The sequence below is a fragment of the Nelumbo nucifera genome, chromosome 1 (genome assembly GCF_055504915.1).
Source record: "Nelumbo nucifera cultivar China Antique chromosome 1, China Antique-T2T, whole genome shotgun sequence".
Taxonomy (NCBI): domain Eukaryota; kingdom Viridiplantae; phylum Streptophyta; class Magnoliopsida; order Proteales; family Nelumbonaceae; genus Nelumbo; species Nelumbo nucifera.
In genome coordinates this window covers 17,175,129-17,200,133 of record NC_142649.1, presented here as the reverse complement: position 1 = coordinate 17,200,133, position 25,005 = coordinate 17,175,129, and the positions used below count along the sequence as shown (strand labels likewise).

General features: G+C 40.5%; 1 pseudogene; it reads left to right on the top strand.

Annotated features, from left to right (window-relative positions):
• The first annotated feature begins 15,748 nt into the window (after positions 1 to 15,748).
• Positions 15,749 to 16,600, top strand: LOC148802957 (senescence-specific cysteine protease SAG12 pseudogene; annotated as a pseudogene).
• The last annotated feature ends 8,405 nt before the right edge of the window (positions 16,601 to 25,005 follow it).

Sequence of the window (25,005 nt, the reverse complement as noted above, 5' to 3'; positions counted from 1 at the left end):
CTCTTCCTGTAGTCTCTTGCTCTTCTCAAAATCTTCTCCTAGATTCGGAGTGAACTCAATGAAGTAGAGAAGGTAGAGGGACGCTAGGTTTTCCTATGATTTCAGCAGCGATCGTTGGAAGAAAGATGAGAGAGAACAAACTTCTGGTTTCAGGTTTAGTGCAGGAAGAGTGAAAGAGAAGAAAGAGGCGGGGAGCAACGTGTTTAAAAGGGGTCCTGACTATGGATGTAAAAGGCATGTTAGGTAAGCATAATGAATGAACACATAATAGCTGTGTGACACATCTCCCAGTTAATATGTCTTTCATTCAAACGTTTTTGCTCCGTTAGATACAAATTATTCATTATTTTATTATCTTTGTCAAAATAATTAAAAATAAAAATAATGAAAAAGAAAAACCTAAACATGTTGGGAGTTGAGACTCATTTACATTTTCTTTTTTCATTGTTTTTTATTTTTTATTATTTTGACAAAGATAATAAAATAATGAATAATTTCTGTGTAAAGGAGCAAAACGTTTGAATGAAAGGCACATTAACTGAGATGTGTCACACAGCTATTACGTGCTAACTCATTGTGCTTACATAACATGCCTACTATATCCGGACCCATTTGAAAGAGCCGAACGAGTATTCTTGCTTTTTTGAGGGAGAGAGCAGCCTGTGTTTGAAGTGAACAGATTCAGTGCTCAAAAAGACCGTTTGGGAATATCTCTATACTTATATTGTTTTTTTTTATGGGGAGATATTTTCAAGAAAAGGCTGCAAGGGACACATGCGAACGGTGTGAGCATGGTCGCATCAAATCCAATTTCGCATTTAAATAAGAAGGAATTTTGAGAGGGGAGATGGAGCCCGCGCAAAATTCAATGCGCACAATTGTTTTGTTATTTTTTTTTAAGTATTTTATTTCTTAAATTTATGACGGAATTATTTAAATAATAATGGTGAGTTTTTGAAATTCATCATTAAATGATCATCTATTATTGTAAAATAATAACAACCTTACATAAAATTCGATTTGGTGCACATTGGGTGGGTCCAAACCAAGGTTCAAAGTATGAATACGCATACGTATTATTTTGGGACCTCTCCGATATGCCCTTACAGTGGGTGTATCGGGGGTCTGACCGGTTCAATGGGTGGAGGAGCCTTAAATTGTCTCCCTTAAATTGGTTTTGAAAAAAAAATAAAAAAAAAAGTAAAAAAATGTATCAATTCGCCTGATATGCCCCTATTGGCATATCGGGCGTATTGATATTTTGAACCCTGGTCCAAACTAATCCAGCACAAAATTTTACATCAACTGTATTTGGATTTTTTGTACTTAGGCTTTTTATTTTTTGGGTTGGGGTATAGGCCTAGCCTTTAGGTAGCTTGAATGTGGTCCAATTATACATATTTATATATGCATACATATATAGATATGTACTTACGTGTATACATATTTATATATATACATATATACTTGCATATATATTCACTTATATACATACATATATGTATACATATTTGCATACGCACATATATAATTTTAGAATGGGTCCATTTTCTAACCTGAGCCCAGCTTGGGTTTGAGCCCAAACCGAATGCATCAAATTACAATGCGGGTTAGGCTCAGGTTGGGAAGATTGGACTTGACCTCAAGCTTGGGTTCGAGCCCAAATCTTAGGATTGGGCTTGGGTTGACCACAAACCCGCCCGACTTGCAGCCCTAATTAGTACCTTACAATGACGAGTTTGTTAGGCCGATTTTGGTAATTAAAAATCTAATTTATTGTAATGTTAATATATAATTGGGGTTGAGGTGGGGTAGGGAATTCACTTCCCATCCTCGTCCTTGGTTAGGTATGACTATCAATCCCCATCTCCATCAAGGCAATCTCAATTCCCAACCCTCTGGGCTTGGGGAAATCAAATGCCAAACAAGGTCAAGAAAAATTGTCATTCCTATTTATTAGTATATAATTTTCAAACATTTTTCATCATTTTAAATATTTAATGACTTTTACATAGTTTTCTACAACTTTTTTAATTTTCATAATTTTGATATAGGTGTAAGAGAATGGTTCTATTTTCAAGTTACTTTTTCAAACTTTAGTATATAAAAAACTATTTAAGTCAAATTTAATACTTCTTCTTATAGTCAATTAAATCGATTTTGAATAAAAACAAAACTTGTACAAACTTGACCCATTGACATCCCTCCCCAATTTAAGCCACTACAATTTTTATGATCGTTGCTTACAGTTGTGTTACAATTCACAACAGTTGTAGAATAACTGTTGCCAATACATCAGTTTGGCAACAACACTAATCAATTGTTGCTAAAAATTGTATTTTGAGTCAATTTTCTTGTAGTCTGTGCTTCGGGTCCAACCCTGACAGTTGAGACAAACTGCCCCAACCTTCTTGAGAGGACATTAGCGTTAGCCTTGTTAGGATAAACTCCCCAAGTCTATCCAATGACTGAGAACATTCTAAACTAATATGAGTCTCATAAATGTCTAATTCAAGAAGTAATTAAAGTAATAATATAGAAACACACCAATCATAACATGAAACAATTATGTGCTTATTTACAATAAATGTATTAACACATCAATTTGATTGGAGCTAAGGGCATACACTGTCTAATAGCAGAAGTATCATTAAACGGTTCAGACTAGCCACGTGGCTCATTGTGACTGAACAGTTAGATCACCCCTCATCGATCGCTTATCAATTACATGTGTATTTTCAGGTATACTAGTGTTTATATACGTGTAAGTGGACACTTGTCATAGAGTGAACAAATGTACATGATTAAAAGAAAATAAATTCGAACTAATTAAACATTGACCAGTTTGTGGTCTAGGAAAGAGTAGCATTGGTCATGATTGCGTCCCCTAAGTGCTACAAAATATGTACCCCAATTTGCGCATGTAATAAATGCCACTTTCTCAAATGACATGAGGAAAGTTCTTAATGAATGTTATGGTTCAAGTTGGACTCTCTAATTAATTACAGCAAGGAAATTTTGCCACCCTGTGCTAAGGCTTAGGGGAAATCACACATTCGGACATTCCGGGAAATAAAAGGTAGATTTCCAATAGTAGTTTTCCCTTGCGCTATGAGTTCGAAGAGATAATAGGAATCGTACAATAGTAATGGTCACTTTAGCATGGTATTCGGCCTGAAGAATGTCGAAGCCACCTATAAACAGCTTGTGGACAAAGTTTTCAAGCACCAGATGGGAAGAAACATCAAAACCTATTTGAATGACATGGTTTAGGGGTACAATTCAGGCAGGCTGGGCCGGGTTTTAGCTCAACCCAGGCCCAACCCTAAGAATAGGACCTAAAGCCCGAGCCCGAGGTCAAGCCCGAATTATTCAACCCATACCCAGCCTGCACTAAAATTTTAGGCACTCGGGTTGGGCCCGGGCCTGGGCCAAACTTGAATTGGTTAATCAGCCCAAAGGGCAAAGCCCCACATTAAAATTTAATGAGCCTAATGAGTTTTTACTCGTTTTTGATTTCCTTAATTGATGTTGCCAACTTTCCATAATAAGTTTCCACTCGCTTTGGACTTTTGGGCTTTTGGCGGTTCAAACTTTGGGTTTCCTTAATTAATGTTGCCAACTTGCCAAAATGGCATTCGAATTAAAAGAATTTGAAACGTCAAAGTCTCATATAGGGAAATGTGTCTAGAAAAAGAAACTTAAGAAACTAATTAATGACTTTGAGTAATGGCATTGGCAATTGACACATGGCACCTAATACTAAATTAGTAATTTACTAATTAAACAACCACCATTAAGCCAACACAATAACATATTAACATACGATTCATTGATTCAACTATATACTACATGTACAATACATCGGGCTGGGCTCGGGTTACCTAAGACCTCAACCCGAGCCCAACCTGAAAAAAATAAAAACCTACTTTTTCAAGCCCAGGTCCAACCCGAGGTCTAGAAAATCTAACCCAACCCGTGAAAAAAATCGTGTTGGGCCAGGCTGGGCTCGGGTTAAGCCCGCTCAAGTTGCACCCCTAACATGGTTATCAAGAGCATGAAGGCTAACCAGCACACCTCGGACCTTGCCAAGACCTTTGCTACACTATGGAAGTACAACATGAGGCTTAACCCCAGTAAGAATGTTTTTGGCATCACCTGGGGCAAATTCTTGGTCTTCTTCGCCACGTTGTAGGGTATTGACGCCAATCCAAGAAGATTCATGCTATACATTACATGGCACCACCTCGGTCGATCAAAGAAACTCAGAGCCTTATCGACCAAGTGGCTGCCCTCATCCGATTCATGTCGAAATCGGCCGACTACTGCCTACCCTTCTTTCGAGCCATCAAGAAACTGAAGGACTTCCAATGCACCAAAGAATGCCAACAAGCCTTTGATGAACTGAAGTCTTACCTTGCCTCGCCTCCTCTGGTCACTCGGCCGCTTCATGGAGACACCCTATTCTTATACCTCTCGACTAGGGACAAGGCCCTTAGTTCTGTTTTGGTGAGGTCTCTAAAGGTTAGGAGATTGGCTAAGATGATGGATGAGGTCTCTAAAAGCTCAGGATGAAGAAGGCAAATGGTGATCTTTGCCTCAACTAGCACCCTATTTACAGGGAAACAGACAGCTTAGATCTTCTCGAATCTAAAGGCCGCGGAGCAACCGACTTGACAGCCCAATCCGATGCGTGACACGCATCATCGACCTTGGTAATGCAAAACGACACTGAGTGATCAAGCCAATTCGTCCACCGGCTCTGGGCCAGAAGTAACCCAACCTAGACGAACTGACGCCCATCCCACATACGGTCACGACTCATCGACTCCGACACCTGTCTTGTGAGGCACATGATCAGGGGGCACGAGCCTCTCATACCTGTACAAGGTGCGGTACCGAGCCCTTGGCCCATTATAACTTTCTCAAGAGGCAAAGTCATCAACAAAGCAGATGCCACCAAAGCAACTAAGGGAAGCCCTTAGAATTTGAGGCCGACACCTCCGTGCCTTTGAGCTAAGGCTATCTCTGAGGTCTGCACTGGAACATGTCACTTAGTGCCTCCCGATAATAATGTTACACTCTCTTCAGCCAAAACCAAGGTCCCTACTCAAATCTCCACTATGACCTTGAGAGTGGAGACTCTGACGGTGACCTTGTTTGAGCTACCTCTCTCAGATCTCGTCCGACCCCTTGTTATGCACTTACTAACTTGACCGTCAGAGTCTCCACCCCTAGGATAACACCCGGGCCTCTAACATGCTTCTTCCTTCACAAGTCAGACTTTCTAGCCCTCAACTTGATAAGCCCTCGGACTCAATTAGCCCTCATCTATGGAAGCATATATACAATGTTGCCCTTGGCCCAACCTTGACAGCAATGGAAACCTAAAAATTTGAGCAATAAATAGTCGACCTGTTTGACTCAACGACTAGGTCAGGTTAAACGCTGCAACTAAAATTGAAATAAAATATAGGGTAAAATACAAAAACCTCCCCTAAAGTTTCTGACAATCATAAAAACCTCCCCTATAATTTCATTTTAGCAAAAACCTCCCCTCTATTTTTGACAAAATTAACAAATACCACCCTTCTATCAATGACCAAGACGGAAAATGTTAAAGAGGTGATCATTTTTTTCAAAATACCTATTTTACCCTTTCTTGAACACTGTTCATCTTCTTCCCCATTCGAACCCAGAAGTAGAGGCGACAACAACACCCCTTTAAATCTGATCTCTTCCTCTTCTCCCATCTTCTTCGACTTCTTATTATTTTCCATTCTTCTTCTTCTTCTCCTTCTTTTCTTCTTCTTCTTCCTCTGTTTCTTCTTCTTCTTCTTCTAGCATTGTCCCCTTCCATCGCCCTTGTTTTCTACCACCGATAGGGGAAGAAAGGGTGTCCTTGGTTTTGATCTAAAAATGATTACAAAAGAAATTAATAATCTGAAAATAATAAATAGAAGTTCTGAAGAAAACAAGATGGTAATCATGGAGTTGGGACTTGGGAAGACCTCGGATCTGAGATCTCGTTCGTGTTTGTGGAATTGTGGATTCAGAGAGACTTCTGAGTTAATGTTAAGAAGGAATTTGGATTTCACAGATTTTCTTTTGATTTTGATGACTGAGGAGTTGTTTCAATCGAGAAACATGTTAAGCCATGTAGTAGTCATTACTCATTAGTCAAAAAGAAAAAACACAATTTCAAAACCAAGGGCACCCTATGCCTATGCCTATACCAATGTGGTGTGTGGTAAAGAATTTCATCTTCTTCCCCGTTCGAACCTAGAAAGCGATCCAAAAATGGACGCCGACAGGGGAAGGAGAAGAAAGGAGGGGAAGGAGGAACAAGAAGAAGAAAAGAGATGGAGAAGAAAGAGAGGAAGCACAGAGGGGGAAGAAAGATGGTGGTAGAAGGTGGATCGACGCTGAGTTCGAATCTACTGCTGCAACCAGATAGAGAAAGGGAAAAAGGAGAAGAACAAGAAGCCAAAGAAGATGAGAGATTAGAGAAGAGGAAGTGATCGGATTTAGAGGGGGGCCGCTGCTGCCTCTGCTTCTGGGTTCGAACAGGAAAGAAGATGTACAGTATTCGAGAAAGGGTAAAATAGGTATTTTGAAAAAAATGATCATCTCTTTACCGTTTTCCGTCTTGATCATTGACGGAAGGGAGGTATTTGTTAATTTTGTGGGGAGGTTTTGCTAAAATGAAACTATAAGGGAGGTTTTTATGATTGTCAAAAACTTCAAGGGAGGTTTTTGTATTGTACTCTAAAATATATAAATTGACCCTGAACTAAACATATATATACATACATATATTACATATAAAATGTAATTATACATTTTTATTATATAATAAATAATTTATACGCTTATATAGCGGATGATGTGTCACACTCTAATCCATCCGATTTGGATGGTTGAACCTCTGACCTGTGACCCAGCAGTGGGCCAGTGGCTCAACCTCTTGATCGGTTTTAAAACACTGCCTTAGACTTTGCACAGATAGAACGCAATTAGTGCCAATTAATGCTGTGGGTAGTTGCAATGATATAGGAATGTACTTTCAAGTTAATGAAGGAACAATAGCCTTTCTAAATGTGTATTTCATGTATATGGTCCAGCCAATAGCATAGTAGCTTTCATCATGGTTGCGTCCTCTAAGTGCTAGAAAATATGTTCTCCAATTTGCGCATGTAATAGATGCCACTTTTTTATATGATTTATATTATATATAAAAGTATCGATGCAGAGTGAATGCTTTTTCGGATTAATCGTTAATTTACCTAAATCCCACCTCTCCGTTAAAAGGAGATTAATGCGAAAATTAATTAACAAGAATGATTGGGATTTTTTGGTTTACTTAGTTTGTCCAAATTAGTTTAATATTGGGCCAAGGGGGATTAGGTTAAGGGCGGATGTCAGCCCTCACTCTTTTGAGTTCTTAGATTGGGATACCTACAAGTGTGATTTAAGGGGGATTATATCTGTGTGTACGCTAGCTTACACTGGACTTTGAAGACAAGTTAGAAATCAAAATTATATATGCAGCAGTAGGCCGTAATTGTGTGCAGAAGATAAGAAAACACAACATTAATTTACCACTTGAGTAATGGGGCTTCTGTTTTGGATCATCCATCATCAAATGAGCAATCTCCGCAGTCCGCTCCTTATCAACTTAATTATACTCCATAATCGAGACACGACCAAGTGAGACAAAGTGATCATAATTTGTAGCGTTTTGTCATGGTTGTGTCATTTGTCAGAGAATTCATTTGAGTGGGTGATCATAATACTAGGATCAGCCTCTTTGTAAGATAAAGTAAATGATAGGTTTACATTCTCTCTAATGGAAACCTAAACTACCGCCAATGTACCTCACAGGAGGTTTTAATTCTCGGAATTATATTAATGTTTTATGAAAAATGTTTGCAAAATGTTTTAATTCTCCGAATCCATCCAAACAGAGAGTGTGACATTGTACCTTACAGCAAAGGGAGAGGTCATTTCTTGTCGAGTACTGTTGTGACCATTATGGTCTGAGAGGTTAAGTGTAAGAGACCATTACAGCATTGATTTTCTGAGTGTCTTTATCTTACATAAGTTCATTATCCTTGGATCTTCATAAGATGGCTGAATTCAATGATCATTTAAGTGTAAATGTTGGGCCCATATTGAACCCAAAGCGATGTGGTCATGGGTTTACTACGTTTAACAATAAATTCGGTCAAGCCTTTTCATAAAGGCTGGGCTGAACCCATGTGGACTTATGTGAGATTATTGTGGGGTCGCACGCCATACAAATTAGGCCTAAGTTGTCCATGCAACATCTTGGGTCGTGATCCTTTGAAGGAAATGGGCCTAAGTCCTATAATTAATAAAATTAAGTAAACTGTCACATAACAAATTAAGTTGTCTTGTGCTCTAGGTCGAATCTGGGTTAGGAAATGGGTATAGAGCACCCACCCTCTTAAGAGGATAAGGCTTATCTCTTAATAGATTCCAGATCCAAATTAGATTTGGATAATCTCCTAATTTGATTAGGAAAAGTGCTCCATAAAGAGATAAAAGAAGAAGACGGTGAACTAGAGTAGAACACCACTCTTTCTTGTTCTCTCTTCTATTCTTTTGTCTTTCAAGAAACCCTATCACGACTTAGGCTTTCAAGAATCAGATGAACTTTAGGCTCACCTTCCCCACTTCGATCTAAGTAGTTGGGTTGTAGTTTTGCTGAAAATTATGCTGTTGAATCAGTTTCACCTACACACTGCGCCATCTTCAGTGGAGAATGGCTTTGGGACTGATTTGGGCGTGAGTACCATGGGATCTGCATTTGTGGTATCCATATCAAGTATAGATTTCCCTCATTGATTGGTTTCAAATCTGGTCCAGTTCAGTGCAAGACCAATCATGAAAAATACAGTTTTTCAAAACATAGGGAATTCAACTCCCAAAAGGATTAATAAATTTTTGAAATTTTGCCCAGCCATCAAGCATGGTTTGGCCATCCATATGATGGATCCTAACCCTCCAACAGAGATATCAAAGTCAGGTTCAGCCCTTGGACTAAACCAAACTAGATTTGAACCAAAACTCAAATCGGCAAGAACTAGTGTAGCCAATTTGAGCAGTTAGCAGAAATCTCTAAGAATTTGGTTCTCAAAGTGGGCCAATGATCTAACATTCTTATAGATATATTCTGATATATTATAGAATTGTTTTATTATGGATTCCTGAAAGTGTGTTGGAGATCGAACTCTTGATGGTGGCAAGATCGGTGCACACCAAATTTATTAATTTGATTATTTGGTCTATAATTAATTATTTTTTTTCTAGAAAGAATGTATTAAGTTTTTCTGATGTAAACAATAGAAATTAAGGTTTTTCTATTTTTTTACATCAGAGAAATCGTTGGAGCATACAGAGAAGATAGAGATTGCATATGGAGATCGATCTGCAGATTGTAGTTTCGTAGGGATGTAGCATTTGCCCTGATTGGATTGGACTATCACACTATCAACCCTAGCTATTTTTTTTTATTATTTTCTATTTATTTGCTTCGTGTACTCTTTCTCCAACCGACCTGGCTCAAATCTGAGAAGTGTACCACATTCCCAAAGAGAACAAACTGAGGTGTCCTAGGGTCAGGGAGAGGGCCACTTCGGCCCGTCCCGGGGAGATTTGTGTGTGCATCCATAGTTTTATTTTCAGCCTTAGGTTCCCTTTAGATCTGGGGGTAGTGGTCGTCTTGAGGTGGCATCGAGTCCTACCTATTTAGTTGATGCCGAATTCATTTTTGTATCTGGTCGGGTTGCTCTGCAAATGCACTCACAAGGATATTGAGATTACCCTACCGATGTTTAGATACTCTCCACTTGAAGAAGCACAAGTAGGGGTATTACTACCTATCAGCCAGGTCGAACACCAAGGTGCTCGTTAGGGCTCCTTCTTCCATGGAGCTTCATCGCCATTCGATAGAATGCACCCCTCAATAGAGGAAGAGGCCAAGGTACATAGAGGAAGTTGTGGTAGTTGACTCCGAGGAGGCCATGACTCAACTCGAGTGGTTCTCATTGCAGAGGGGGGACACTCCGGAACATCCTTCGACTAAGGGCTCAGCCAGTGTTTATGTGCCACAATGGTTGATTCAGCCAAAAGGCACCCTTGAGACAGAGGGGGTGGCCGAGCAGCTTGCCCAGGGTGTGAGTCTCCCTGGTATTAGGAAGGAAGCCAGTAGCCACACCAGCAGCTCTTGGAGAGCACAACTCTTCATCAAATCATGGTGGTAAGTTCGGCTTTACTTGTTCTTCCTTGTTTCTCTTCTTTTGTACTAACTATTCAGAGCCCTGCAGAATACGCCCCTAAGGCTATAAAAAGGAGGGCGGACTAGCAAGGAGGCATCATCAAATATTGGAAACAAGAATTCAGCAAGAAGGGAGAAAAGAAGCAGAATACGCCCGCCCCCCTCATCTAGAAGCTACGATTTCTACATGAAGTGTGTGTAAGCTTTTGATTTCTCGTTGAAAGGTTAGGGAAGCTTTGATTCTTAAACATTGTGAGATCTAATTGATTTTTATTTCAGTTCATTGTTTATAGGTATTCATATGTTTTCTGCGATTTCCTGTGAGGATTATTTTTATTGATTAAGCAAGAAGGATCCCTTGCTCATTCAATGAGAATAATCTATGGCCGATTGAACTTCTAATTTCGTATATGATTGGTAGGTTTAATCATGGTGGAAACTAACATAAATTGATTATGGACAAGTTTTCGATTTATGTTAGGAGGATATATGATTTGGTTTAAATGGTCCAAGCTTGTGAGATCGCTGACCAGAATTGGGTCTCTCCCCTCTTAATGCTATTAATAGATTAAATCCAAGGAGTTTGTTTAGGATTGTCTATTAATAAGAGAAGCAATCAAAGATCTTGTTTTGGTTGCCGAGAAATTCGAGTAGAGGCTGGCTGTTAGAGCTTGTTAATGGCTATAACCAATTTATTCATAAACATATGAATTTGTCCTTGCATCGATGATCAATGATAAGAATCAAGGCTGAACTTGTCCCTTCAACCAGAAGCTATCTCCCATCGATTTAATCCTTGCTTTATTTTATTTCATTTTATTTTCCTTATCTTTACAACAACCCCCTATTTCATTTTCTTGGAAATAAATCCACCCAATCCCTGTGGAGACGACCTTGCTCATCACTATATACAAAAATATTTAATCTGAGCAGGACTTTTATTTTTTGTTGGATTCGACACCCACCATGTAGATACACGAAAAGTGAATCCATCTTGCTCAGTTCTATGACTTGCACAGGAGCCATCTCCTCTTCTAGCGCCCTCTCTATGTTGGGGCGCAACAAGTCTTCTACGTATGTTGTCCTCTTGGTGTTGTCAGTAGAGCCGGCAGCTATGAAAGCGCGTCATCCTGTGCCTTCTTGGATCTCGGTATTTGGTTGATTGATAAAGTATCAAACTGTCTAATTAGCTCACACACCTTCACCAAGTACTTAAACATTGAAGGATCCTGAGCTTCATAATGTTCGTTCACTTGGTTCACCACGAGCTAGGAGTCAGTACATGCCTCTACATTCCTCACACCGACCTCCTTCCTGAGGGATAAACTATTTAGAATTGCCTTTACATTCACTTGGTTACATATCTAAAATTTCTTTAAGTTTCTCAGGGTTGGCTTCAATGCCACATCGAGTGACTATGTAATTGTGGAACTTGTCCGATGTGACCCCAAAGACACTTGTTTGGATTGAGCTTCAGGTTATATTTTCTTAGAGTAGCAAACATTCTTTAGAACAACAAACATCATCTAAATAAACTTTTACTTTATTTCCAATTAAATTTGAAAAAGAAATTGTTTACAAGACGCAAGTAGGTCGCCCTGACATTCTTTAGGCCAAAAGGCATGACCTTGTAACAATACAACCCAATTTCAGTTACAAAAGTTGTTTTCTCTTGGTCCGCTGGATCCATCTAGATCTATTTGTAACCGGAATAGACACCCATTAATCTCAGCAGCTCAAACCCCGAGGTGGCATCTACCAATCTGTCCATCCTTAAGAGTTGGAACATATACTTTGGGCAAGTATAGCTTGAATCCCGAGGTGCAATCAACTAGTCTATCTATCCTTGAGAGTGGGAAGATATACTTTGGTCAAGCTTGTTTCAGGTCTGTATAGCCGATGCACATATGCCACTTCACATTTGAGGACCTTCCCAACCTTCTTGTCAATTGTCCTACACTGCTTTGGGGTGAATTTCCTTTTCCTCTACTTTATAGGTATAACCAAGGGAACTACATTAAATTTATGGGTAATAACAAAGGGGTCTATGCTAGGCATGCCGACACGCAACCAGGAAAATACATCAATATTTGAATGTAAAAAACTTACTAATTTAGAAGCGTGGAGGTTCATCGAGTTGTGGCTCAATCTGGATTGTCTTCTTGGGCTCGATATCTAAGATCAACACGAGGATGACATCTTCCAATGGGTGAGCTCTATCCACGCCGAGCTTTGGGAGCAGTTCCAGGTAGACCTGTTCATGGGCCAGGCTCGGGCCTAGCTTTTGCCAAAATTTGAATGAGCCCGGCCCGAAGCCCGAGCACAACATAGTGTAAAGTCAGGTCCAAAACCCGGCCCGTGAACAACTCTATTTCCAGGTCAACCGCCAATGGGAGGAGTCCTAAAGCGTCTTGTCAACGACCTGGAGTGGCAAGGGATGACTTGAATCAGCATTTCAGTGACTTGGAGCACCTAGGCGACCTGTTGCTTCTACAACTGTGCTTGCTAATTCCTTTGCCTTGGCCATTATCACGTTCCTTTCTCTTGCCGGCTCCGACAAGCTTTTCGTGTGCATGAAGCATTTCCTCGATGCTTATATATTTTTGGTAATGCTTAAGGAACTTCCCTTTATCCTTTGTGAGGTTCTTCACAAGCAACCTTCTCAGGTGGGGGTCTCAGACGTCGTGGATTTTTGCAGTCATCTGTATAGCGGGGTCATGGTTCTGGATATACAGAACACTGGTATACCGTAATTAGGTAGTTGGATGTCTTCGAGTGACATCGGTAGGTAGCAAAGTGTGTCGTAAACAGGTTGACAATCTGGTCCTAGGTCTTAGTGGAGCCCGGGCCAAGCTTGAGTACCACATTTGGGTAGCCTGGCAGAATATGGTTGGGAAGGCGAGGCACTTTCCTGCCTCATTTTCTTCATGCAGCTACATCAAAGCCTACAATTTGTTGATGTGGTCAACGATGTAAGTCATTTAGTCCTAAGTCTCTAGGTTCGAGGCTAAAAAATTATTAGGCCCGGGCTCAGCAAGGATCTTGGCCGAAAGGGGCAAAGCCCGAATGAATTGAGGAGCAGTCGAGGTGTTTGACAGACTGACTTCTTGTTCTTTAGGCGGGCTTGTCTGACGACCATCCACCTAAGGACCGAGTCGGCTCTTGATGGGATTATGCCTTGGGTGCCTCCTACGCCTGTTTTGCTTGGACCCCAATGCCGAGGCCATGTTGTCCAACCTGACCGAGGTGGTTGCCCTACTAATTTCCACGTTAGGGGCATAAGTGGTGTCTTGTGCTTAGGAAGTCCAACTCCTAGCAAGGTTCTTTGAGGCGTTGAGAAGACAACATTTGTCATCCGGTGGGGTTACTGACTTGTTGACATTCTGGTTCTTGGGTAGTGGCTGCGTCTGCAATGACATCTGGGCTGCATTGGCCCAAGAGCAGTGAAGTGCTGCTTCCAGGACTACATGCGCAGGTCAATGCTTCAGACGTACAACATCAACTCTTGAAACTGTAAATGATCTACACTGGTAGGAACGCCGATGGCTCGACTACTTACATTTGCCCCCCAATGGAGGTTCCTTCATTTTGGTTGTTCTTTGAGGAAGACATGCTGGGTTATGACTAATGTGGTGAGAGGTTGAACTGGCTTTTTCATTTTGGTTCCCACATATGGTTTCAATTGATGGTGGTCGAATCGCCTAACTTCCCTACTAGAGGACAACTCGGACGAGTGGTGTTGAGATTGACAGACCGATCTGCAAGAAGAAAGATATTAGAGTACCTAGGGGTTTTGACTTGAGGTAGTCACTCCAATGCTTGAGTTAGTCGAGTTTAGTGAGTAAGAAAGCGAAGGGAGACTATAGGAACTAGAGAGATAAAATGCAATGGATCATGAGTACCTTGAGAAGGCATGGACAACGTTCCGCCATTTGTTTAGGAACCGATAGGCGTACTTATCAGATAAAAACAATGCATCATGTATGTCGGTAACCCAGAGGTCGGTCGACTACTCAAGTCATTGGCAACCCGGTCAGGGAGGTCAAGTTGGCATCCAAAGTCACTGGCTCGTTCTCCCGAGGTGATGTGCTCCACATCGCTGTGGAGCAATCTGCTGGTCTTCCATTAGTCGAGATGCAGGTCAAGCTGGTTGGCTTGGGCTGACCTGGCAGGTGCGACCTGCCTCCATATGGCACTGAGGTGTCATTAAACGGTTCGGGCTAATCACGTGGCTCTTCGTAACTGAACGGTTAGACCACCCCTCATCGATCACTTATCAATACATGTGTATTTTCATCTATACGAGTGTTTATATACGTGTAAATGGACACTTGTCAGAGAGTGAATGGAAGTACAAGACTAGAAAAAAATAGATTCGAACTCATTAAACATTGAATAGTTTGTGGTCTAGGAAAGAGTAGCATTGGTCATGATTGCTCCCCTATGCTAGAAAATATGTTCTCCAATTTGCGCATGTAATAGATGCCACTCTCTCATATGACATGATCAGGAAAGTTCTTAATGAATGTTACGGTTTCAAGTTGGACTCTCCAATTAATTGAATGCAAAAGCCGAGGAACCTCATCAGCATTAGTCTCAGTTTGTAGTTTTCTTAACTTATATATGTGACGACATCACGGGTCAACCTGTTCAACTCGGATTGTTGAACCATTGACCTACAACCTGGAGGAACAAATGGGTCAACCGAAAATGATTGAAGGGTCAACCTGTTCAATCGGATTGTTAAACCATTGTCCTACAACTTGGAGGAACAAATGGGTCAACCGAAAATGATTGAAGAAGAAAGTGGAAACATCAAACACAACCTTATTCTCCAACTCTAGACCATCTCAAATACTTACTTTTATTCTAATAGCCTTTGTCAGTCACATACTCACATCTGTTTTATATGATGTATGTCTTACACATGTAAATGGACACTTGTAACTGACCGAATGCAAGTATAACTGTATAAGAATAAGCAAATTAAGTAGCTTTTGTCACGGTTCCGTTTCCAAAGTGCAAGAAAATATGACCCCCGGCCATTTTTTTTTTCTTCTTTGATACGATGTTATCCCCCAATTTGCACAGGTAATTCTTGCCACACTCTCGAATGAAGAAAGTTCTTAATCAATGCTATATATAGTTTAAATTAGACTCTCCAATTACTTCAAGAAAATTTTTAGTCACCCTGCACTACTGGATTGATTGGAATGATAAGGAATGCTGTCTATATAAATGATAAATGTTATAAGTCAAACACCCCCAGCACGGCAAGGAAATTAACATAGTTTCCTTGGGGAAGTGCACATGCATGCAAACTCTATATAAATGAAAACCACCAAAGGAATTGGACATGGATCCTCAATTACTTAGCCTTTAATTTGTTCTCCTCTTATTCATCATCATATATATATATATAGTTATCAGCTACTTCAGACGACAATGGCGTGCCAACTCATAACCTGTGCCATGGCCTCGCTATTGATCATCATTTTAGGAGCTTCTACTTCTCAAGCCAATGCCCGCACTCTCCAACAAGCATCTATGTTGGAGAGGTTTGAGCAATGGATGGCTCGCCATGGAGTTGTATACCAAGACAATGTAGAGAAGGAGAAACGCTTCAACATATTCAAGAACAATGCCGAGCGCATAGATTCTTTCAACTTGGGGTGCAAGTGCAACTAGGGTAAATAGCATTACAATACGTACAATTCACTAACAAAGCAATCAATTCAATATATATAGGATGTTGTTGGGTATTCTCGGCAGTGGCAGCAATTGAAGGGATTATCCAAATCAAGAAAGGCCAACAAATTTCTCTATCTGAGCAACAGCTGGTAGACTGCAACACTGAAAATAATGGCTGTGACGGTGGTTTTATGGATACTGCTTTCCAATATATCCAACAAACTGGAGGCATTAACAGCGAAGAAAACTACCCTTTCAGAGGAGTGCAGGGAATGTGGGACACAGAGAAATCAGCATCCCATGCAGCAAGTATCAGTGGGATATGTGGACGTCCCATCAAATGATGAGAATCAGCATCCCATGCAACCAGTTTCTGTCGCCATAGGCGCTAGTTCCAACGACTTCCTCTTCTACTCAACTGGTGTTTTTACAGGGGAATGTGGAACTGATTTAAACCATGCTGTTACAGTGGTTGGTTATGGTACAAGTGAAGAGGGCATGAAGTACTGGCTACTCAAGAATTCATGGGGCACTCAGTGGGGAGATAAGGCTTATCTCTTATTAGAGTCCAGATCCAAATTAGATTTGGATAATCTCCTAATTTGATTAGGAGAAGTGCTCCATAAAGAGATAAAAGAAGAAGAGGGTGAACCAGACATGAATACCACTATTTCTTGTTCTCTCTTCTTCTCTTTTGTCTTCCATGAAACCCTGTCATGACCTAGGCTTTCAAGGACAGATGGAGATCAGTTTTCTTCTCATTTTTGCAAGAAAAATTTAGAGGAACTTCAAGCTCACCTTCCCCAGTTCGATCCAAGTAGTTGGGTTGTAATTTTGCTGAAAACTGTGTTATTGAATCAGCTTCACCTACACATTGTGCCACCTTAGGATCTGCATTTGTGGTATCCATATCAGGTATAAATCTTCCTCTTTGATTGGTTTCAAATCTGGTTTGATTTAGTGCAAGACCAATTCTAAAAAATGCAATTTTTCAAAACATAGGGAATTCGATTCCCAAAAGGATTAGTAAATTTTTTGAAATTTTGCCCAGCCATCTAACATGGTTCGGCCATCCATATGATGAATCCTAACCCTTCCAACAGTGGTATCGGAGCCAGGTTCATCCCTTGGAATGAACCAAACTGGATTTTAACCAAAACTCAAATCGACAAGTGATGGAAGGTGAAATCCATCATATGGATGGCCGAACCATGCCGGATGGTTGGGCAAAATTTCAAAAATTTTCTTGCAACCTTCAGGGAATCGTATTCCTAATTTTAAAAAACTGCATTTCTCAAGAATCGTTCTTGCATTGAAACCAGACTAAATCTGAAACCAAAAAGAATGGAGAAGTATACCTGATACGGATTCCACAAATGTAGCTCCCAAAGTGATAGTTCACACTAAAACTGAATCCCAAAACCAACTTCCCCTGAAGATGGCACAGCTTGAATTGAAGCCGATTCAGCAACACAATTTTCAACAAAACTACAATCCAACACTTTGGATCGTACAAGGGAGGTGAGCACGAATTTTCTCTGTATTTTTCTTCCAAAAATCAGAGGTGGAACTGATCAAGATCAGTCCAAGAAGGGGAGGTCGAATTAGGGTTTCTGAGGCATAAAGAATAGAGAGAGAGAGAATTAAGAGTAGAGTAAACTGGAGCATATTCGATCTCCTCTTTTTTTAGCCTTAAGGATAACCACTCCTAATCAAATTAGGAGATTCCTAATCCAAATATTTATTTGGATTTGAACTCGCTAAGTGGATAAGACTTATCCTCTTATCCTAATGGCTGATCCAGACCCATATCCAAACCCATATTCACCCATATAAAACGACTGCTTAAGCTATCATGTCACACCCTAATTAATCCAATTAATCATGGCCTTTAGGCCTAATAAGCAAGTGGCTCACAACCTTGGTTTGTTGTTGGCCCATTTAGGTTCACTTTATTTAGCATTGGACCCCAACAATGACCTCACATAAGCCTACATGGGTTCGTCCCAACCTCTGTGGAAAGGCTTGGCCGAATTCACTATCAAGCAGTGTGAACCCCTGAGTCCATCAGTATGGGCTCTTAATGGGCCCAACATTTACAGTAAATGATCATTGAGTCCAACCATCCTATGAAGGCCCAAGGACAACGGACTTAAGTGAGATATAGCCCATCAAGTAAAACAACTCTTAATGGTCTTTTACACTTAACCTCTCAGCCCTTAATGATCAAATGCTGCCCGACAAGGAAGGACCTCTCCCCTGGCTGCAAAGTGCAGTGTCGCACTCTCTTCTCGGATGGGTCTTGGGAATTAAGACCTTTTGCAAACCTTTTACCTTAAAACATAATATATATCATATAAATATATTTTGCAAAACAAATCTCAAACAAGTTTGAAATCGACTATCGACAGTTTTGGTTTCCATCAGAGAGTGTAGTCCCGATCATTCACTTTGTCCAACAAAGGGGCTGATCCTGTCACTTTGATCACCCACTTGAGTGAATTCTCAGACTGCCCTACCATACCCAGATTTTGACCTCCAAAGGATCTCACTGATTGGCATATCAAAGACAACCTAATCTGACACCCAGTGCAGTACCATAATCGAGTTTAGGAGTTATGAATAACTTTCCAATTTTTCCAACTAGTCTCCAAGGTCCAGGGCATAATTAGAAATTGGTCTGGGTTCAGTGTTTCAAACAAACACACACCACATGTGCTTTGGGTCCAACCCTGGCAGTTGAGACAGGCTGCCCCAACCTTCTTGGCAGCACATTAGTGTCAGCCTTGGCAAAATAAACTCCCCAAGTCTATCCAATGGCTGAGAACATTCTAAACTAACATGAGTCTCATAAATGTCCAGTTTAAGGGGTAATTACACAGAAACAACCAATTATAACATGAAACAATTATATACTTATACTCATTTACAATAAATGTATCAGTACACCAATCTGATTTGAGCTAAGGGCATACACTGTCTAACAGCAAGAACAAGTCTAGCCAATTTGAGCAGTTAGTAAAAATCTCTAAGAATTTGGTTTTCAGAGTGGGCCAATGATCTAAAATTTTTATAGATATATCCTGATATATTATAGAATTGTTTTATTATGGATTCTTGAAAGAGTAATGGAGATCGACCTCTTGTGCTTACTACTTCTTTTGCCTTGGCCATTATCACGTTCCTTCCTCTTTCCGACTTTGACAAGCTTTTCGTGTGCGTGAAGTGTTTCCTCGACGTTCATATATTTTTTGGTGTGCTTAAGGAACTTCCCCTTATCCTCTGGGAGGTTCTTCACAAGCGACCTTAGTGTTAGACAGTTATGTGCTTAGCTCCAATCAAACTGATGTATCTTTTGACATTTATTGTAAATGAATAAAGTACATAATTGATTCATGTTATTATGGTGTGTTTCTGTGTAATACCCTTAAATTGGACACATATGAGACTCGAGTTAGTTTAGAATCTTCACAGCCGTTGAATCGATCTGGGGAAATTTATCCTGCCAATGCTGACACTGATGTACCACCAAGTTGGTTGGGGTGACTTGTCTCAGCTGCTAGGGTGAGAGCTGAGGTACATGTAGTGTGGGTTTTATTGAAACCCTGAACCAGACCAATTTTCCAGTGTTACCCTAGACCTTGGAAATAGGTGGGCAAAACTAGAATGTTACACCTGACCCCTAGACTCGATTATGATACTACATTAGGTGTCGGATTGGACTGTCTTTGATATGCCAATCAGTGAAATCCTTAGAGGGGGTCAAAACCTGGGTATGTTGGGACAGTTTGAGAACTCATCTGAGTGGGTGATCATAATGATAGGATCAGCCCCTTTGTCGGACAAATTGAATGATCGGGGATGCACTCTCTCTTATGGAAACCTAAACTACCAGCAGTTGATTTCAGCCTTGGCAAAATAAACTCCCCAAGTCTATCCAATGGCTGAGAACATTCTAAACTAACATGAGTCTCATAAGTGTCCAGTTTAAGGGGTAATTACACAGAAACACACCAATTATAACATGAAACAATTATGTACTTATACTCATTTACAATTAATGTATCAGAACACCAATCTAATTTGAGCTAAGGGCGTACACTGTCTAATAGCAAGAACAAGTCTAGCCAATTTTAGCAGTTAGTAGAAATCTCTAAGAATTTGGTTTTCAGAGTGGGCCAATGATCTAAAATTTTTATAGATATATCCTTATATATTATAGAATTGTTTTGTTATGGATTCTTGAAAGAGTGATGGAGATCGAACTCTTGATTGTGGGAAGATTGGTGTACACCAAATTTGTTAATTTGATTATTTGGTCTGTAATTAATTATTTTTGTTTTTAGAAATAATGTATTAGGTTTTTCTGATGTAAGCAATATAAATTAGGGCTTTTTCTATTTTTTTACATCGGAGAAATCGTTGGAGCTTGCAGAGAAGATAGAGATTGCAAATGGAGATCGATCTACAACTTACAGTTTTGTAGGAATGCAGCTTTTGTCCGGATTGCATTCGGACCATCACACTATCAACCCAAGCCATTTTTTTGATTATTTGATATTTATTTGCTTCATGTACTCTTTCTCCGACCGACCTGGGTAAAATCCGGGAAGTGTACCGCATTCCTGAAGAGAATGAACTGAGGTGTCCCAGGATTTAGGAGATGGCCACTTCAGCCCGTCCCAGGGAGATTTGTGTGTACATCCATACTTTGATTGCCGGCCTTAGGTTCCCCTTAAGTCCTGGGTTGGTGTCCATCCTGAGGTGGTATCAGGTTCTTCCTGTTCAGTTGATGCCAAACTCATTTCAGTACCTGGTCGGGCTGCTTTGCTACTACACTCTCAACGATATTGAGTTTACCCTATCGCTGTTTAGATACTTTCTCCACTTAAAGAAGCACAAGCAGGGGTACTACTACCTATCGGCTAGGTTGAACACGAAGGTGCTCATTGGGTCTCACTTCCATCATGCACTGGAAAGAGTATTTCTTCTTTGTGAAGTGTCGAGGAGGTTGGTCATTCTCCCTCGCCCTATCCGTTCCAAGGACTAAGGATAAGGGTCCTTCCTAGGTCGAGTTGTCAAAGGAGGAGATAGCTGTTATGAAAAGGATAGTATAGCTGCACATCAAGGAGTACACATCATCCCAATTGCTGACCCTGGTTGGGCTGATGTGCCCTTCAGCCGGTCAATTCTAGTCTGGTATGTGGGCTGTGCATTCTCATTTCTTTTTATGATCATGTCTTCACTTCGTTCTAACTTTGTACTGAACTTTGTAGATTCGTACATTGCTAATGCTAAGAGTGTTAGACAGTTTTGTATGCCCTTAGCTTCAATCCGATTTGATGTACTTTTGTTATTTAATGGAAATAAATAAAGTGCATGTTTGACTCATGTTGTTTGGTTTAATTCTGTGTAAGACCCTAAAACTGGACACTTATAGAGACTCGTGTTTGTTTTAAGTGTTCACAGCCATTGGATAAGTCTGGGGAGATTTATCCTGCCAAGGCAGATACTAGTGTGCCACCAAGTGTTGGGATGACCTGTTTCAACCACCAGGGTAAGACCTAAGGCACATGCAGTATGGGATTATTTTAATCCTTTAACCGGACCAGATTTCCAGTATTACCCTGGACCTTGGAGACAGATGGGCAAAATTGGAAAGTTACACCAAACCCCTACACTCGATTATGACACTTCACTAGGTGTCGGATCGGGCTGTCTTTGATATGCCAATCAATGAGATCCTTAGATGGGGGTCAAAACCTGGGTATGTTGGGACAGTCTGAGAATTCATCTAAGTGGGTGATCATAGTGACGGGATCAGCCCCTTTGTCGGACGAAGGGTAAAGATCGAGAAAGGCACTCTCTCTGATGGAAACCAAACTACCGACAGTTGTTTTCAATCCTTGGAATTTTGTTTTGCAAAATTAATATATTTATATATATTTTTTACGGTTTCAAAATGTTTGCAAATGGTTTTAATTCCTGGGATCCATGTGAGTGGAGAGTGCGGCACTGTTCCTTGCAGCCGAGGGAGAGGTCATCTCTTGTCGGGCAGTGCTTGATCATTAAGGGCTGAGAGTTTAAGTGTAAGACCATTTAGGATAGTACCTGATGGGCTAATCTTGCACCTGCCCACAGTCCCCGGGTTTTTATAAGATGGCTTGGCACAGGGACCACTTAATGTAAGTGTTGGGCCCATAGGGTCCATATGATGGGCTCAGGGGTTTACTGAGTCTTTCAATGAATTCGGCTGGGCCTTGTATTAAAGGCTGGGCCGAAACCATGTGGCTGGTGTGTAGATCAATGCTTGGGTCCCACACCATACAAAGAAGCCCAACTGGGCAGCAGATTAGAAGCTAGTTAAACACTGAAAATCTAATGGGCCAAAAGCCCATTTCGAGCTGGGCTGATATGATCACCCATCTATGGGGCGAATCTGAGATTAATGTTAGTAAAAGGATTAGGCATTTAACCTTATCCACTCCAGGAGACCAAATTCAAATTAGATTTGAATCTGGTAACCTCCTGATAAGATCAGGAGTAAACTAACTTAATCTGCAGATAGGATTGAGATAATCCCCTATCCAAATATAGATTTGGATTGGGATAACTCCTAATTAGGTGGTTTCTTAATCAAGAAGAAAAGAGGAGAAACCCAAACAGAAACAAATCAGAATTCGAACCAGGGTTTGTGAAAAAAAAAAAACTCCCTACGAATTGAGATTAGATCTCATTCATACTCCAGAGAGAAGAGAAGCAGTTCAGCCATCTTCGTCCCGGGAGTTCTCCTCCTGCTGCCGCCATTCCCTCTTGCAAGATTCAATCTTTGCAGAAACAGGAAGTCAAGAAATCAGTTCTTGACATCAGTATTGCAAGAAAGACTGAAGAAGATTCGGTGTTCAGAGTTTCCAGAGGATTATTGCGAAGGATCCAGTGTGTAGGACGCACCCTGCTGGTTCCGTTCCATCCACAGCTGTGTCATCTTCAACAAGAGCGGATCTTGGTTTCTTCTTTGGGCATGAACACCAACTTTGGGAGATACTGCTTCTCCGGATCAGGTATATTCCTCCCTTTTTCCTTTTGGTTCAGATCTGGTTCGATTATGGTTCAAGTTAGATCCTTGAATATGGTATTCTAAATTTAGGGAATACGATTCCCAGTTGGAAGAAGGTAGGAAATTTTTTGAAATTTGCCCACCCATTCCGCAACCGTTTTGGTGTCCATTAGATGGATCCTACAATTCCTTTAGTGGTATTAGAGCCAGGTTCGAATCTTGAACCAAAAGAAAATCAGATCTGACCCTACGCAGACGGATAGAAGTTGTTCTTCAAAGATTTGCGTAGATTGCTTTCTTTTTCCAAGAAATGGTTTTTTGTTAAGGGCGATTGATCTGAGATTAATTCTGTTAAATCCAAAATTTATTTAGAAATGCCCTTTATTTATTTTGATTTAATGGACTGTTCGAACCTGGAGATCGCAGTGCAGATTTGGCGCAGATGGTCGGCGCACCCTTTTTCCTTTCTATTTATTTCATTCAATTCGGTCTATAAATAATTTTTTTTATTATTTTTATTTTCTAGACTGAATGTATAGGATTTGATCAAGAATGTAATTAATTAATGGAAATAGGATTTCTGTTATTTATTTTCTTGATTAAAGAAGAAGGAAGAAGATGGCGGCGCTGGAGATTTGCAGATGGAGAAATCGCTTCCTGCAATTTGCAGTTTGTGAAACTGCAACATTAGTGATTAACCTCTGTTTTGCAGGTGGTATGAACAGTCCATAATTGATTTGTGATTGTTTAAAATTCAAGATTATTAATTTCAGATCTTTCATGAATTAATTCTTGAATTGAAAATCAGTTTTGGACCTTTTCGGACTAGATTGGACCAAAACTGTTTGGACCGAATTTGGGGTTCAAAGGGGACTATTTTTCAGTCCATATTTCTCACACTTGCTGTTCCAAATCTGATGTTCAATTACAGGGATTAATTCAGCCCACCTGTAAAGCCCAGTTTTAAAGGGTTAAAACTACAAAAGCCCATTATTGTGAGATAGGCTGTATGGGCCAAACTGCTAACTGCGATTCAGCCCATACACCTAGTAGACATTAATTGTTAATGATTTAGATTTTAAATGGGCTATTCGATGGGCTTTACAGTAGTTAAATGATTGGATCAATTCCTCCTTTACATGTGATGTTTGGATGTTTGATGTGTTGTGACCATGGGCCATAAGCACTTGGCCCATGAAGACTCGTTAGTGGCTCTTGCGCACACCATGGCTGAATGCACATCATTGCCATGATGTCCCTTAAGGTCATTAGATGACCCCTCTTTGCTTGGTGGGCTCCACAACCCTGAAAAGGGATGCGTACGGAACCCCTAGCCGATTAAGGCCCACCAGAAATCTGTCTTTATGAAAGTTAGTGGGAGCCACTCTTGTTTGACCTAAATTAGAACTAGGGCGTAATTTCATTCCCTCCAACAAATAAGAATGCATGCGATAGGGAGATCCATATGATGGATTCTCTAAAGGCCTTCCATGATTAGCACAATGATGGGTCCTTCAGTAATGAGGAAACGCACCATAAAATTGGGCTATCCATTTGCTGTTGGATCTGTCAGAGTGTTTCATAAGATGATAGGGGCGTCATAGACCGATGTGGGAGAGGCTTCACCAGAAAATGGGAACTCTCTCACGGTACCTTGGCATAACCTGAATATGATGGGTAAGCACTCACTGGACAGAAAGGTTTACCTAAAAATGGCTCTGAACCTTGTCTGACTGAGGCCAAAAGGAAATTCATTTGATGAGTGGATATGATCCGTCACAGAAAGGTGGTGGGGTTATGCAGCTGAAACAGTTGGCTTCACGCACCCCATGTGATTTCCTACATTTCCAGAGACATTTCGTCGTCTCCGTCACTGAGAAAGGAGGGAAATCTCAAAGATGAACAAATGGGAATGGAACATAGATTAAAAATCCATATCTATGTAGGTAACATG